The sequence below is a fragment of the Sarcophilus harrisii genome, chromosome 2 (genome assembly GCF_902635505.1).
Source record: "Sarcophilus harrisii chromosome 2, mSarHar1.11, whole genome shotgun sequence".
NCBI lineage: Eukaryota > Metazoa > Chordata > Mammalia > Dasyuromorphia > Dasyuridae > Sarcophilus > Sarcophilus harrisii.
Genome location: NC_045427.1, coordinates 491,327,448 through 491,340,673, shown reverse-complemented (window position 1 = coordinate 491,340,673; position 13,226 = coordinate 491,327,448). Strand labels below are relative to the sequence as shown.

General features: G+C 32.5%; 1 non-coding gene across 4 annotated transcripts in view; it reads left to right on the top strand.

Moving 5' to 3' along the window:
* The first annotated feature begins 2,477 nt into the window (after positions 1-2,477).
* The window catches only part of LOC105749164, a 33,282-nt gene continuing 22,533 nt past the window's right edge, over positions 2,478-13,226 (top strand). The window contains exons 1-4 of one of the 4 annotated variants that reach the window (XR_001120384.2): positions 2,478-2,717; positions 3,262-3,357; positions 7,383-7,480; positions 10,255-10,279. This is a non-coding gene — a transcript (uncharacterized LOC105749164). Of the gene's footprint in view, positions 2,718-3,230; positions 3,358-7,382; positions 7,481-10,254; positions 10,280-13,226 lie in introns of all 4 variants that reach the window. The other 3 variants (XR_001120382.2, XR_001120387.2, XR_001120385.2) reach the window with 3 other exon arrangements.

Sequence of the window (13,226 nt, the reverse complement as noted above, 5' to 3'; positions counted from 1 at the left end):
TGGAGGAGGAAGAAATTTGTGACCAAAGATGAACTAGAGACCATTATTGATCACAAAATAGAAAATTAAAGGCCTCATTTCCAAAATATATAGAGAATTGACTCTAATTTATAAGAAACTAAGCCATTCTCCAATTGATAAATGGTCAAAGGATATGAACAGACAATTTTCAGATGATGAAATTGAAACTATTACCACTCATATGAAAGAGTGTTCCAAAATCACTATTAATCAGAGAAATACAAATTAAGACAACTCTGAGATACCACTACACACCTGTCAGATTGGCTAAGATGACAGGAAAAAATAATGACGAATGTTGGAGGGGATGTGGGAAAACTGGGACAGTGATGCATTGTTGGTGGAGTTGTGAACGAATCCAAACATTCTGGAGAGCAATCGGGAATTATGCCCAAAAAGTTATCAAACTGTGCATACTCTTTGACCCAGCAGTGCTACTACTGGGCTTATACCCCAAGGAGATACTAAAGAAGGGAAAGGGACCTGTATGTGACAAAATGTTTGTGGCAGCCCCGTTTGTAGTGGCTAGAAACTGGAAAATGAATGGATGCCCATCAATTGGAAAATGGTTGAGTCAATTGTGGTATATGAATGTTATGAAATATTATTGTTCTGTAAGAAATGACCAGCAGGATGAATATAGAGAGGCTTAGAGAGACTTACATGAAGTGATGTTGAGTGAAATGAGCAGAACCAGGAGATCATTATATACTTTAACAACGATACTGTATAAAGATGTATTCTGATGGAAGTGGATTTCTTTGACAAAGAGACCTAATTCAGTTTCAATTGATCAATGATGGACAGAAGCAGCTACATCCAAAGAAAGAACACTGGGAAATGAATGTAAACTGTTTGCATTTTTGTTTTTCTTCCCGGGTTATTTTTACCTTCTGAATCCAATTCTCCCTGTGCAACAAGAGAACTGTTTGGTTCTGCACACATATATTGTATCTAGGATATACTGCGACATATTCAACATATATAGGACTGCTTACCATCTAGGGGAGGGGGTGGAGGGAGAGGGAAAAATCAGAACAAAAGTGAGTGCAAGGGATAAGGTAAAAAAATTACCCTGGCATGGGTTCTGTCAATAAAAAGTTATTATAATAAAAAATTTTTAAATAAAATATATAAAGAACTGTGCCAAATTTATAAGTATGTAAGTCATTCCCCAATTGATAAATGGTCAAAGGCTATGAACAGACAATTTTCAGATGATTAAATTAAAGCCATTGATAGTTATATGTGAAAAAAATTATTGATTAGAGAAATTCAAATTAAAATAACTCTGAGATGTTATCTCACACCTCTCAGATTGACTAAGATGACAGAAAAAGATAATGATAAATGTTAGAGGGGTTATGGAAAAACAAGCTGGACCTATGTCCAAAAGGCGATAAAACTGCTCATACCTTTTGACCCAGCAGTGTCATTATTGGGTCTATATCACAAGAAAATCATAAAAGAGGGAAAAGGACCCACATTTGTAAAAATATTTGTAGCTGCTCTTTTTTTGTGGTAGCAAATAATTGGGAAAGGAGTGGATGGCCATCAATTGGGGAAATGAACAAGTTGAAGTACATGAAGGTAATGGAATATTATTGTTCTATAAAAAATTGGTGAACAAACTGTTTATAGAAAGGCCTGAAAAGATTTGTGGAACTGATACTGAGCAAAACAAGCAGAGCCAGGAATAAATGGTACACAATAACAGCAAGAATATGTGATGATGAACTATGAAATGCTTGGTTCTTCTCAGTGGTTCAGTGATCCAAAACAATCTCAACAGGTTTTGGACAGAAAATGCCATCTGAATCCAGAAAAAGGACTAAGGAGGCTGAATGTAAATAAACACATGCTATATTCACTTCTTTTTTCTGTTTTTGTCTCTCCCATAGTTTTTCCCTTTTGCTCTTATTTTTCTCCCCCAACATGATTGATTAAAAATAAATAAAGTACAATAAAATAAAAAATTTTCTATTTCATAATTCAGTAAAAGCAAATATAGGCACTGATTTCTCATTCTCTTCCTCATATTGAGTCATTTTAAAATGAGCATTTTGTACTTAGATAAGAAACATTAAGTGTTTAATCTGATCTAACATCCTAGTCAAAAGATAAGATCAACAATTGTTCTAAAAATTAGTCTTGCTCTTATATAACATCACTAAATGCCAAGAATAATGCAATTCTTTTATTGAAATGATAGTACCAGTGATAATTTTAAAACAATCCTAACATAAGCACAAAATTCTAAGGAAAATAGTATATCTCTTGGCAGAATTAAGTAACAGCTGGTGAATGCTGACTCAGTGTGTGTATATGTATGCGTGTATGACGGGGAAAGTGTGAAAGATGAATTTGGGGGGAGGAGTGGATGCAAGATACACTGCCAAGCCCTTGTAGTAAGCCAACTTATGAGGATATTATATAAAGGAACCTGACTTAGTGTCCTTCTTCATTCCTATTAATATATCTTTCTACTTCCAGTCAGAGAAGAACAAATTTCCTTAATAAGGATGAAGCTTCTACTTCTGGCCATTGGCCTATGTATGGCCAATGTAGTTGACCCTAAAAAATGGGCCAGTGAAAATATTGAGTTCAAACCTGGATACCATGAACAGATACCATGAAGCTGAGCTCTACTGTTCATTTCTGAGATGGAGGATTTGAGTATGGAATAAAAAACTATGGTAATTTTATCTTTATCCTTTCTTTCTGGTACCACATTCTGTTTCTTTTTCTTCATTTCTTTCATCTTTCTGTCTTCTATTCCTTCAAATCCCTTCTCTTTCCATATACTTCTCAGAAGAAGGTGACTATTACTGAGAAGTACGGAGGAAAATGAAATAGTCGATATATCTATGACATCAGGCCATCAGTCATCAACTGATGACTCTCATATTCTATGGATCTAAGCACCAATTCTTAGAGGCCATTATAGACCATTCTTGATCATTCCTAGCCATAGGTAGAATTAGGTTCTTGCCTTCCTTCCCAGTCAGTCTTTTCCTTATTGGCTCCAATGTTTTGGCACTTATTCTAACCATTCTTGGAATTTTGTATTTAAAAATTGAAATAAACTTATATAATTATTATAGATAAATAAACACCTGTCTCTATGCTTGTATCAGAATGAAAGCCAGTATATACTCAAAGGAGCTGGGCAATTTTTTAATGTCATCTCACTTCATGGCTCACTTTAGATTAATGGGAAGTGGTATTCCATTGCAACAGACCAAAGGAGAAAATGCCAGCTGGACAAAGCAGGTTTCAAATCTCTTCCTTCAAAGTCAAAGAGAATGCAGATATTGATACAGTAACCTACACCAAGTGAGTACAACTTTTGGAAATTCTGACAGAATTATGTGGTACTGTCTAGGTCTGAACTAATTATTTGCTAATTTGCACAGCATTTAGATTTGGGAAACTATATAATCCTATCTATTCATTTTCCAAATAAAAACTTGAGGGTCATAGAATTTTGGGAAGATCATTAAAGGAACAAGTAGCAGAAATAAAATTTCTTGGTTTCCCAACTCTTGATTTAAAACTCTTTCACAATGTCGCACTGAAGCATCAATTAATCAAGCTATTGATCAATTAATCAATCAATTAATACACAAATTTTTATTAAATGCCTCCTTCATGCCAAGAGCTATGGTAGATGCTGGGATTTAAAGACTGAAATTACTGAAACCTAACCAAAAGTATACATTCTCATGAAACAAGCAACATGAAAATGGACAAAGTCAGTTTAAAGTAAATATCAAGTAATTTAGAAGGGTGAGGCTCTGCCACCTGGGGAAAGAAGGAATAAAGAATGATTTCATCTAGGAAGTGACACTTGAACTAAGTTGTAAAGGAAACAGGAATTGGTAAAGGTGGAGATAAGAGAAGGAATATGTTCCATGAAGTAGTGACAGACTTGATATTAAAAAGTTATCCATATCCTTTGATACTGGTTTTCATTTAATATAAGCATAGAGAGGCATTTATTTATCTATAATAATTATGTATCAAAATATCTAAATAATCAGTGTTTTGAAGACAAAGACTTTGTTGTTACTGATGGATTAGACAAAGGGAGACCAAAGGCAGAGATGTAAAGTAGGAGCCTATTGAAATGATATTGGTACTAAGGGCCTGAAGTAGAACAGAGACTTAATAAAGATATATAGAGATAGAAACAATGAGATTCGATAAATATTTGAATAATTGAGATGAGTGAGAGTGAGAAAAAAAGAATGATACAAGTTGTGAATTTAGATGACTCAAATAATGGTGATTCAAATAAAGCATGATACTAATAAGGAAAAGGGGTAGATTTAGAAGAAAAACAGTTGAGCTCTTTTAAAGAAATGTTAAGTTTGAGATGCCTACTGAACATTCAATTCTAGATGTCCATGATTATGTATTATACTAGTGACCATGATTCAGTATTACAGCCCTCAGGAAGACTAAATATAAAGATCTATAAGTAATCTTCAAAGAGATGATCCTTAAACCCATGAGAATTGAAAGAATATAGAAAAGAAAAAGAAGATGAACCAGAACAAACTCATGATTAATGGGTGTGACATATGTTCAATTAAGCAGTCTGAGAAGTTATCAGAATGATTGGAGAATTAATAAAGAATAGGATCAGAAAAACCGAAAGGGGACAGGAAAATCATGAGAAAATGCTTAATAGAGTCAAATGTTGCAGAGAAATAAAAAAGAATGACCATTTGGAGAAGGCTATCAGATCTGGCAATTAGGCTATCAGCAATATATGAACTGTGATTTTATTGAATATCTTATAATGCATGTGAATCCCAAAAAGTTCATGGAGCAAAATACACAAGAAATATCAATTTTATTTTCTAGTTGGAAGAACATATGTCAACAAATTAATATCACACTCACTGCAACCATTATCCCTGAGCAATACAAAGTTAAAAGTAAATATCATGTAGGTATAAATTTTTCCTCATGGAATAGAAACAAATCAAATATATCAAATGGCTCCTGCCTTACAAGATTTTAATAGCAATAATGAAAGCTATATTTCTTTTACATACATATACATGTGTATATACATATATGCATATATGTAGTCAGTTATAAACTATATAACTATTTAAATAAATAGACAAAGTAAGGAATCAAATCATGCAGTCTATACTCCAAACTTAAAAATTAGCTAACAGGAAAATCCAACAAAATAACAATAATATTTCTAATTTCTAATATCATCTTAATGTGTTTAACCATATATTTTGTTGTTCTCATTTTCTTTAGAAAACTATAATAATTGTATTTATATATTTATTATATGCACAATTTTTCTGATTCAGATTTCTTCCTGCACCTTTTCTTGTAAATCTCACTTTTTTACATTCTGCATATTTGTCTCTTTGAAGGACAATAATATTTCTTTGAAAGATTGGAGATCTTGTTTTTACTCCCTATTACCTGTATTTCTTAAGCAAATATATCTCTTTGGGCCTTAATTTCTTCAATTGTCAAATGTGGAGATTAGAATAGCTGCTTTCTCAGGCCCCTTTCATTTATAAGTGCCAGGGTCCTTCAGTGACATGTCATAATTTGTTTATTCACCAACCATCTGACCTAGAGGCTGATTGGTTTTTTCCTGAGCTCATAGTTCTAAAGGTGTCCTTCAAAATCACCAGTTTCCTTTTGGAGTATCAAGTAGCCATAGTTAAAAATTTGGATTTTTTTTCCATACTGGGGTCTGCATGTCTTGAAATAAAATAAGATGAAAGTCCTATAATACCAAGGAATGAATAATACATAAAAATGGCCTTTCAGCACCTCCCATTTTGGATTTCTTGTTCTTGCTACTCCATTATTTGAGGAAGAAGATTCATATCCTGTCAACCTTCATAGGCTGGAAAAGTTGTAGAAATCTGTCCCTGGTATACAAGACATAAGTCTAGATAGTGTAATTTTAAATTGTTCAAAAATATATTTTTAGATGATGCTGAGAATTGAAAAAATTGCACAGCAATGTCAAGGGTTGGTCATAAGTGGGGTCTTGAACATAGACAAAGGAGAATCAAGCCAATATAATTTACAGCTGGAAAGAATGCAAAAATTTAATAAGTCCGGTTGTTTTATTCTTACTTTTCTTCATGTGTGAAGTACAATCCAGAGAGATCAGATGATTTCCAGTTAATATAAAAGCTGGAACTCAAATCTGTGTTTCTTGGCCACTAGTGCAGTATTTTTTCTGTTTTTCCATGATGTGAACATTAAGTGCCTATAATGGCCTGTATGAATTAAATTTCTTCATACTGGTGATAGTAGAGATTAGTGAGAATCACCTACTTATGTACTTTTTAATGCCAGGTTAGTATATTTGGACATAGAAATCATGTATCTAAACTCTTTCTATCTAAGTAATGGAATGACTAAGGAGAAAATGCAGAGAGCATGGCATTACCTGTATGTATATGAAAGAATCCTTGTTAAGTTGATCATTCATTCATTCATTTATTCTTAAGTGCTTGCATGCAGTGATACAGTAAGAATCCATTAAGTTATGTGTCCAGATGAGTCAATTCATCTACTAGAAATTGAATTTCTGCTCTCAGAACCATTTTCATAGGCTAAGGGAAGTATAACAGAGAAGGGATAAGTCTGGGATATCTTCAGTGAACATTATTTCTTGGTGTTCTAATATGTCTTTTCTTTGGAGTCATTAAGATAATGTTGATGGGATCCTCTCTCAAAATTTGAATGAATCTGAACAGTTCAGTGTCTTCTCCCATTTTCTTTAACTGAGGTTCAAATTTAAAAAAAAAAACCTTCTTTTGGAACCAATTGTTAAATACAAGTGGTTACCTTTTGAATTCACATGGAAACCTGGTTCTTTACCCAGTTCATCCTCACCTATGTGGGTATGATATGTGTCTGTTCCTATCTCTCCTAAGTAGGTTCATCTTTTAAAAGCTAAATGCAAGGGCCAGTTCAAATGTGAGAATTCAATTTTCAATGGGCTATCAGCTTGTTGCTCTTTACTGTTACTGTTCAAATAGAGGCTACATTAGGGGGAAATGAAGAAAAAAGAAAATAAAAAAATCACATTCTGTTGAGTGATTTCAACATTTGTTCAAGAGGAAGAAGATGGATGAAATATAACTCTTCAGAGTTCCTGTGATAGCATGCTTTTGCGATTATTATTAAAACAAGATGACCAGTGCTTATGCTCTTGACTAGGATATTAATATTAATTCAACAAACATGTCCTAATTATCCACGGCATACAAAAGACTAATAGATACACGTCTTTGACTTTTACCTTGAATAGAAAGTGGAAGCTTCACATTACCACTAATTCTTTCCTTTTATAGATCTTGAAAATAACTATTTTGTTATGGACGATACTGTCAGAACTTCCTAATTTTATATTGTCAAGTTGGGAAGAATACTGGGGAATGGAAACTACTTGGTAAGTCTTCTGTCTATCTTAAAAACAACACTTGTTATTCTCTTAATTACTTTCTATATATGATTACTTTAAAAAATTATTTGTTTTTTGACATTTATTTTATATAGTATAGTATTAAATTATTATTATTATTAATTTTATTTCCAATTTTTCTGCTTCTCTCCCTTCCTGCCTCCCCGATAGGGCAATCAATCTGATGTAGGTTATACATGTACAATCATATTAAATATATTTCCACGTTAGTCATGTTGCAAAAAAGAATCAGAATGGAAAACTCATGAGAAAGAAAAAAAATAACCAAAAGAAGTAAAAACTTCAATCTATATTTAAACTCCATATTTATTTCTCTGGATGTGGATAGCATTCCATCATGGATCTTTTAGAATTGTGTTTAATAATCATATTTCTGAGAAGAGCTAAGTTTATCAAAATTGGTCATCTGCACAATATTGATACTGTATACAATGTTCTCCTGGTTCTGCTCACTTCATTCAACAACAATTCATGTAAGTCTTTTCAGGTTTTTCTGAAATACACCTGCTCATCATTCTCACAGAATAATAGTATTCCATTACATTTATATACCACAATTTATTTAGCCATTTCCAAATTGATGGGTATCTCCTTAATTTCTAATTCTTTGCCACCACGAAGAGAGCTGCTATAAACATTTTTGTACCTGTGGGTTCTTTTCCATTTTTAATTCTTTTCATTTCCATTTTAACTTCCATTTTAATCTCTTTGAGATCCAGACCTCAAAGAGCATGCACAATTTTATACCCTTTTGAACATAGTTTTAAATTGCTGAACAGAATTATTGGATAATTTCACAACTCCACCAACAATGCATTAATGTTCCAATTTTTCTGCATCCTCTTGAACATTTATCATTTTTCTTTTCTGTTTTGTTAGCTAATCTGATATGTGAGAGATGGTACTTTATATTTCTTTTGTCAATAGTTACTTAGAAAGTTTTTTTTTTCATAAAACTATAAATGTCTTTAATTTCTTCATCTGAAAACTGCCTGTTCATATATTTTGATCATTTAGGGAATGGTTTGTATTCTTATAAATATGATTGACTTCTTGATATATTTTAGAAATACGGCCTTTATAAGAAATACTGACTGTAAAAATTGTTTCCCAGATTTCTGCTTCCCTTCTAATCTTCACTGCAATAGCTTTGGTTGTGCAAAACCTTTTTAATTTAATGTAATCAAGATTACTTATATTGCATTTTCTTTTATTTTTCTTTATTAAATCTTTTTATTTTTCAAAAACATATATATAGACAATTCTTCAACATCAGCCCTTGCAAAACCTTGTGTTCCAATTTTCCCCTCCTTCTCCCACGTCCTTCCCTAGATGGCAAGAAGTCCAATATATGTTAAACATGGTAGAAATATATGTTAAATCCATATATGCATACATATTTATACAATTATCTTTCTGCACAAGAAAAGTCAAAGCAAACCAGAAAAAAAAGAGAAGCAAAATAAAATGCAAGCAAACAACAACAAAAAGAGTGAAAATGCTATGTTGTGAACCACACTCAGTTCCCATAGCCCTCTCTTTGGGTATAGCTGACTCTCTTCCTCACTAAACAATTGGAACTGGTTTGAATAATCTCATTGTTGAAGGGATATCCTGCATTTTCTAATGTTCTCTATCTCCTATTTGGTCATAAATTCTTCCCTTCTCTGAGAAGTAAATTATTCCTTGCTCTTTTAATTTGCTTATGGTATTACCCTTTATGTCTAATCATGTACCTATTTTGACCTTATCTTGTTAAAAGGTATATAACCTTAAATTTCTAGTTTTACTTCAAATGCTATCTTTGTAATATGGTTTTTGTCTTTAAGACCTTTAGCCTACATTTGCTTGTATAGAATTTTTCTTCTTCCTATTAAACTCACTATATTCAGTGAACATAATCTTTATACTATTACCCAGGACATAGATACAAATAGGATCAAGAGTGATCCAAGACACATTTAAGAATTTTACCTATCCCAAGGAGTTATTCAGTCCCACTGATACTCATCTAAGGTAACTGTCATGTCCACCATAAAGAGTATTATTCATTTCCTTTACTCTCAACAAGACACTGGATTTGGAACTAGAAAACATAGGTCTAAACACTCAAAGTCTTACTTAATGCCCATGTAACCTTGAATAAATCGTTTTAATTCTCTGGGGTATTTGTGTGTCAATTTCCTCATTTGTAAATGGTGGGGATAAAAGAAGTGAGTAACATTGAATCAGATCATCTCTAATCTGTCTTCTAGATCTTAATTCCTAGGAACCTATAATTAGAAGTCATGATTCAATCTAAGGCAATGAACCAAACATGAGAATGATAAAGCCTCATGGATTCCCAGCCAGCTCATTCACGTGTCTATCTTTTTGGTTTCAGAAAGTATTTCTTCTTATTTATGCCTAGAATATATAAAATGAAATTTGAGTCTAAAATCATGGCTTATGGTTTGCAAAGAAGTGATATTTATTACTTCAGTGAAACAGATAAGACTTTAATTTTTCTGCAGTTTAAATTTTCTCCTTGACATTAAAAATGAAGTTAACTTTATTATTAGTTATTTTATTTTTAGTCAACTTATTTTTAAAATCTTTTTAAAATTACTTCCCGATGACTCCCCACAACCACAATTGAAAATTATTTCTCATGAAAAAATGAGCTTCCCATATCCCCATACTTAACTTCACTTCTTTTTTGGACTCATTGGATTAACCAGTCTTTTTCTATCTCTCCTTAGAGAGATGTCCCAAAGATATCATAAGGTGAGTGAACACATTGTTATTTATGCATTTTATCTAACATTGCTGAAGAATGGGGAATATTAAAATTTCATCAGGTCATCAGTCAGAATTTGGTGTGACTAATTGTTATGAGCCAGAACTTGAAACAAGGTGTTAACTCAATGGAATTGATAGAAACAATGTTTATGTTTACCCTTTTGAGAGTTCACACATTAGCTTACACATTAGTTCACAAATTTGGGAGATTTCAGGATTTAGTATGAGATTCACAAGTTTACACCTCCCACAATCCCATTCTTGGAGGAAGAGTCAGCCTTTGAGTTTACACCTCTAAAAGAGCATAAAAGGAGCTGATTCAGTGGAGTCAGTGAGTTGTAGAGATTGAGAAGCTAGAGACTGCAGTTAGGCAGAACTGGAGATTCAGAGAGAGCTGGAGGTGACAAAAGAGAAGCTGCAAGAGCTCGTGGAACCAAGGAGGGAGAGAGGCCTCTAAGAAAACTAACCGGGCTATTTTGGAAGAAATAATAAAGGATTTTATCAGCTGGCTGCATTTGAGGTGATTAGTCATCTGAACTGAAACGAAGGCTATCAAGAAACCTGCTCCCAGAGAATGATCATATATTTGAGAAAAGAAGAGAACACTACAACTAGTTTGGATGTTCACTTCTGGGATAAAGCACATAGATTTACAGTTATTCCATGAATACAAAGTTCATAAATTTGTATTAATAATTTGGTTATTATAGTGTAGCAGTAATATAGTAGAAAGACATTAAGATTTAGAATATGCAGATCTAAATTTTAATCCTGACTGTTTAATCAACTGTTGTGTGACCTTAAGCAAATAATAATAATAATAATAACTAAGATTTACATAGCACTTGCTACTTGTCAGGCAAAGTGATAAGCATTTTACAACTATTATCTCATTTCATCCTAACAACCACGTTGGTAGGTAGGTGTTATTACTATTACCACTTTACAATTGATGAAATTGAGGTAAATAGAGGTGAAGTGATTTGCTTAGTATCATATAACTAGAATTATTTCTAAAGTTCTTCCCTCTAAATTAATATAATTTAAATTATTTGTTTATAGAAGCAACGTGATATAGTTGAGGTAAAACAAAAAACAAACAAACAACAACACACAAAAAAACCAATACAAATTCTAGTCCTATTTCTGCTAACTCAATCACTATGTAAATTTGGGTAAGTTATCTCCTCTTAGTCCTTCATGTCTACATCTGTAAAATGAAGGTTTTTACAGATTAGTTTATGTTTCTTTCTACCTTCCTGCAGTATTTTCTCCTTGACCTGGGAAATCAGGAATTTAGGTACAGTATTCCCAGGAGTTTTCATTTTGAGATCCTTTTCAGGAGTTGATTGGTATATCCTTTCAAAGTCTATTTAACCCTCTGATTCTAAAATATTAGGGGAATTTTCCTTGATAATTTCTTGAAGGATGATATTTAGACTTTTAAAAAAAATCATGCCATTCAGGTAGTCTAATAATTTTTTTTAAAAAATATCTCTCCTGGATCTATTTTTCAAGTCAGCTGTTTTTCCAATGAGATATTTCAATTTTTCTTCTACTTTTTTTATTCTTTTAATTTTGTTTTATTGTTTTTGATGTCCAAGTCATTGGCTTCCGTTTGCCCAATTCTAATTTTAAAGGAATTATTTTCCTTATTGCTCTTTTGCTCCTCCTTTTCCATTTGTTTAATTCTACTTTTAAAGGAATTGTTTTCTTCAGTGTATTTTTGCATATCCTTTTCCATTTTTTGTGTTTTCTTCTAATCTGTTGATTCTTTTTTCATCATTCTTTTGTATCATTTTCATTCCCCCCCAAATTTTTTTTAACCTCTCCTATTTGAGCTTAAAAATCCTTTTTGTGCTCTTCCAAGAGTTCATTTTTTGGGGTAGCCTGAGACCAATCTTTGAGGCGTCACATTTAGTTCTTTTGACATTGTGGACTTCTGAGTTTGTATTTTGATTTTCCTGTCACCATAGTGACAGTTACAGGAATATCTATGGTCAGCTTCTTTTCCATTTTTAATTGTTTTAATTTTTAATTTAAAATCCTATTTTTTCCCCAGTTACATGTAAAACAATTTTTACATTTGTTTTTAAAACTTTGAGTTATAAATTATTTTTTCCTTCCTCTCACCCACTCTCTTCTCCCCCACTGAAAAGTGACATGTAAAGATATGCAAAATATTTCCATAAGTGAAAGAAAATGTAGATTCTTTTCCCTCCTCTATATCACACACACACACACACACACACACACACACACACACACACACAATCAGGTTTTTTTTTAGTTTATGTTTTATTTTTCAGCCTATTTTGTGTTTAATTTGGGCTCTGCTACTTTGTTGGAGGGGGCATTTTCCCAAGTTTCAGGAATGTAAGTATATGACCTGGCTACTAACCTATGCTGATACCTCACCACTAGACTGACCTAGGGTTGTAGGACCTTGAAGCTGGTCTGAGTCAGGGGCTAGGAGTCATGAGGCCTTCTTATATTTAACTTATTATGTGAAACTCAAAACTCCCATTTTTCTTGAATATAATCCTAAAAGTCCTTATATTATTTTTAATAGTCTCTAATATTTATCTGAATTATAATTTATTAACTAAGTTTTTTGAAACTCTGAAAATAGTTGCATACAAATGAACTGATGGACCACAATGTCCTGTAGCGGGCAATTAATTCATTGAAAGCCTTGTCTTAAAATAAATCTTTAGGGTATTTAATGAAAGGTAGTTTTCTCAGATCTTCAGAACAGTCTGTGTCTCTCCTCAGCATTTTATTTGATCTCCACAAGTTGATTTTATCTGTTACATTACACAAATGTTCTTTTTTTGTTCCTTTCAGAAACCAAAATGTCCACTTAAGAATAGTGGTAATACTTTTGATGAATATCTGCCTGAAATATTGTCTTTTGCTTTTTTGCACTATA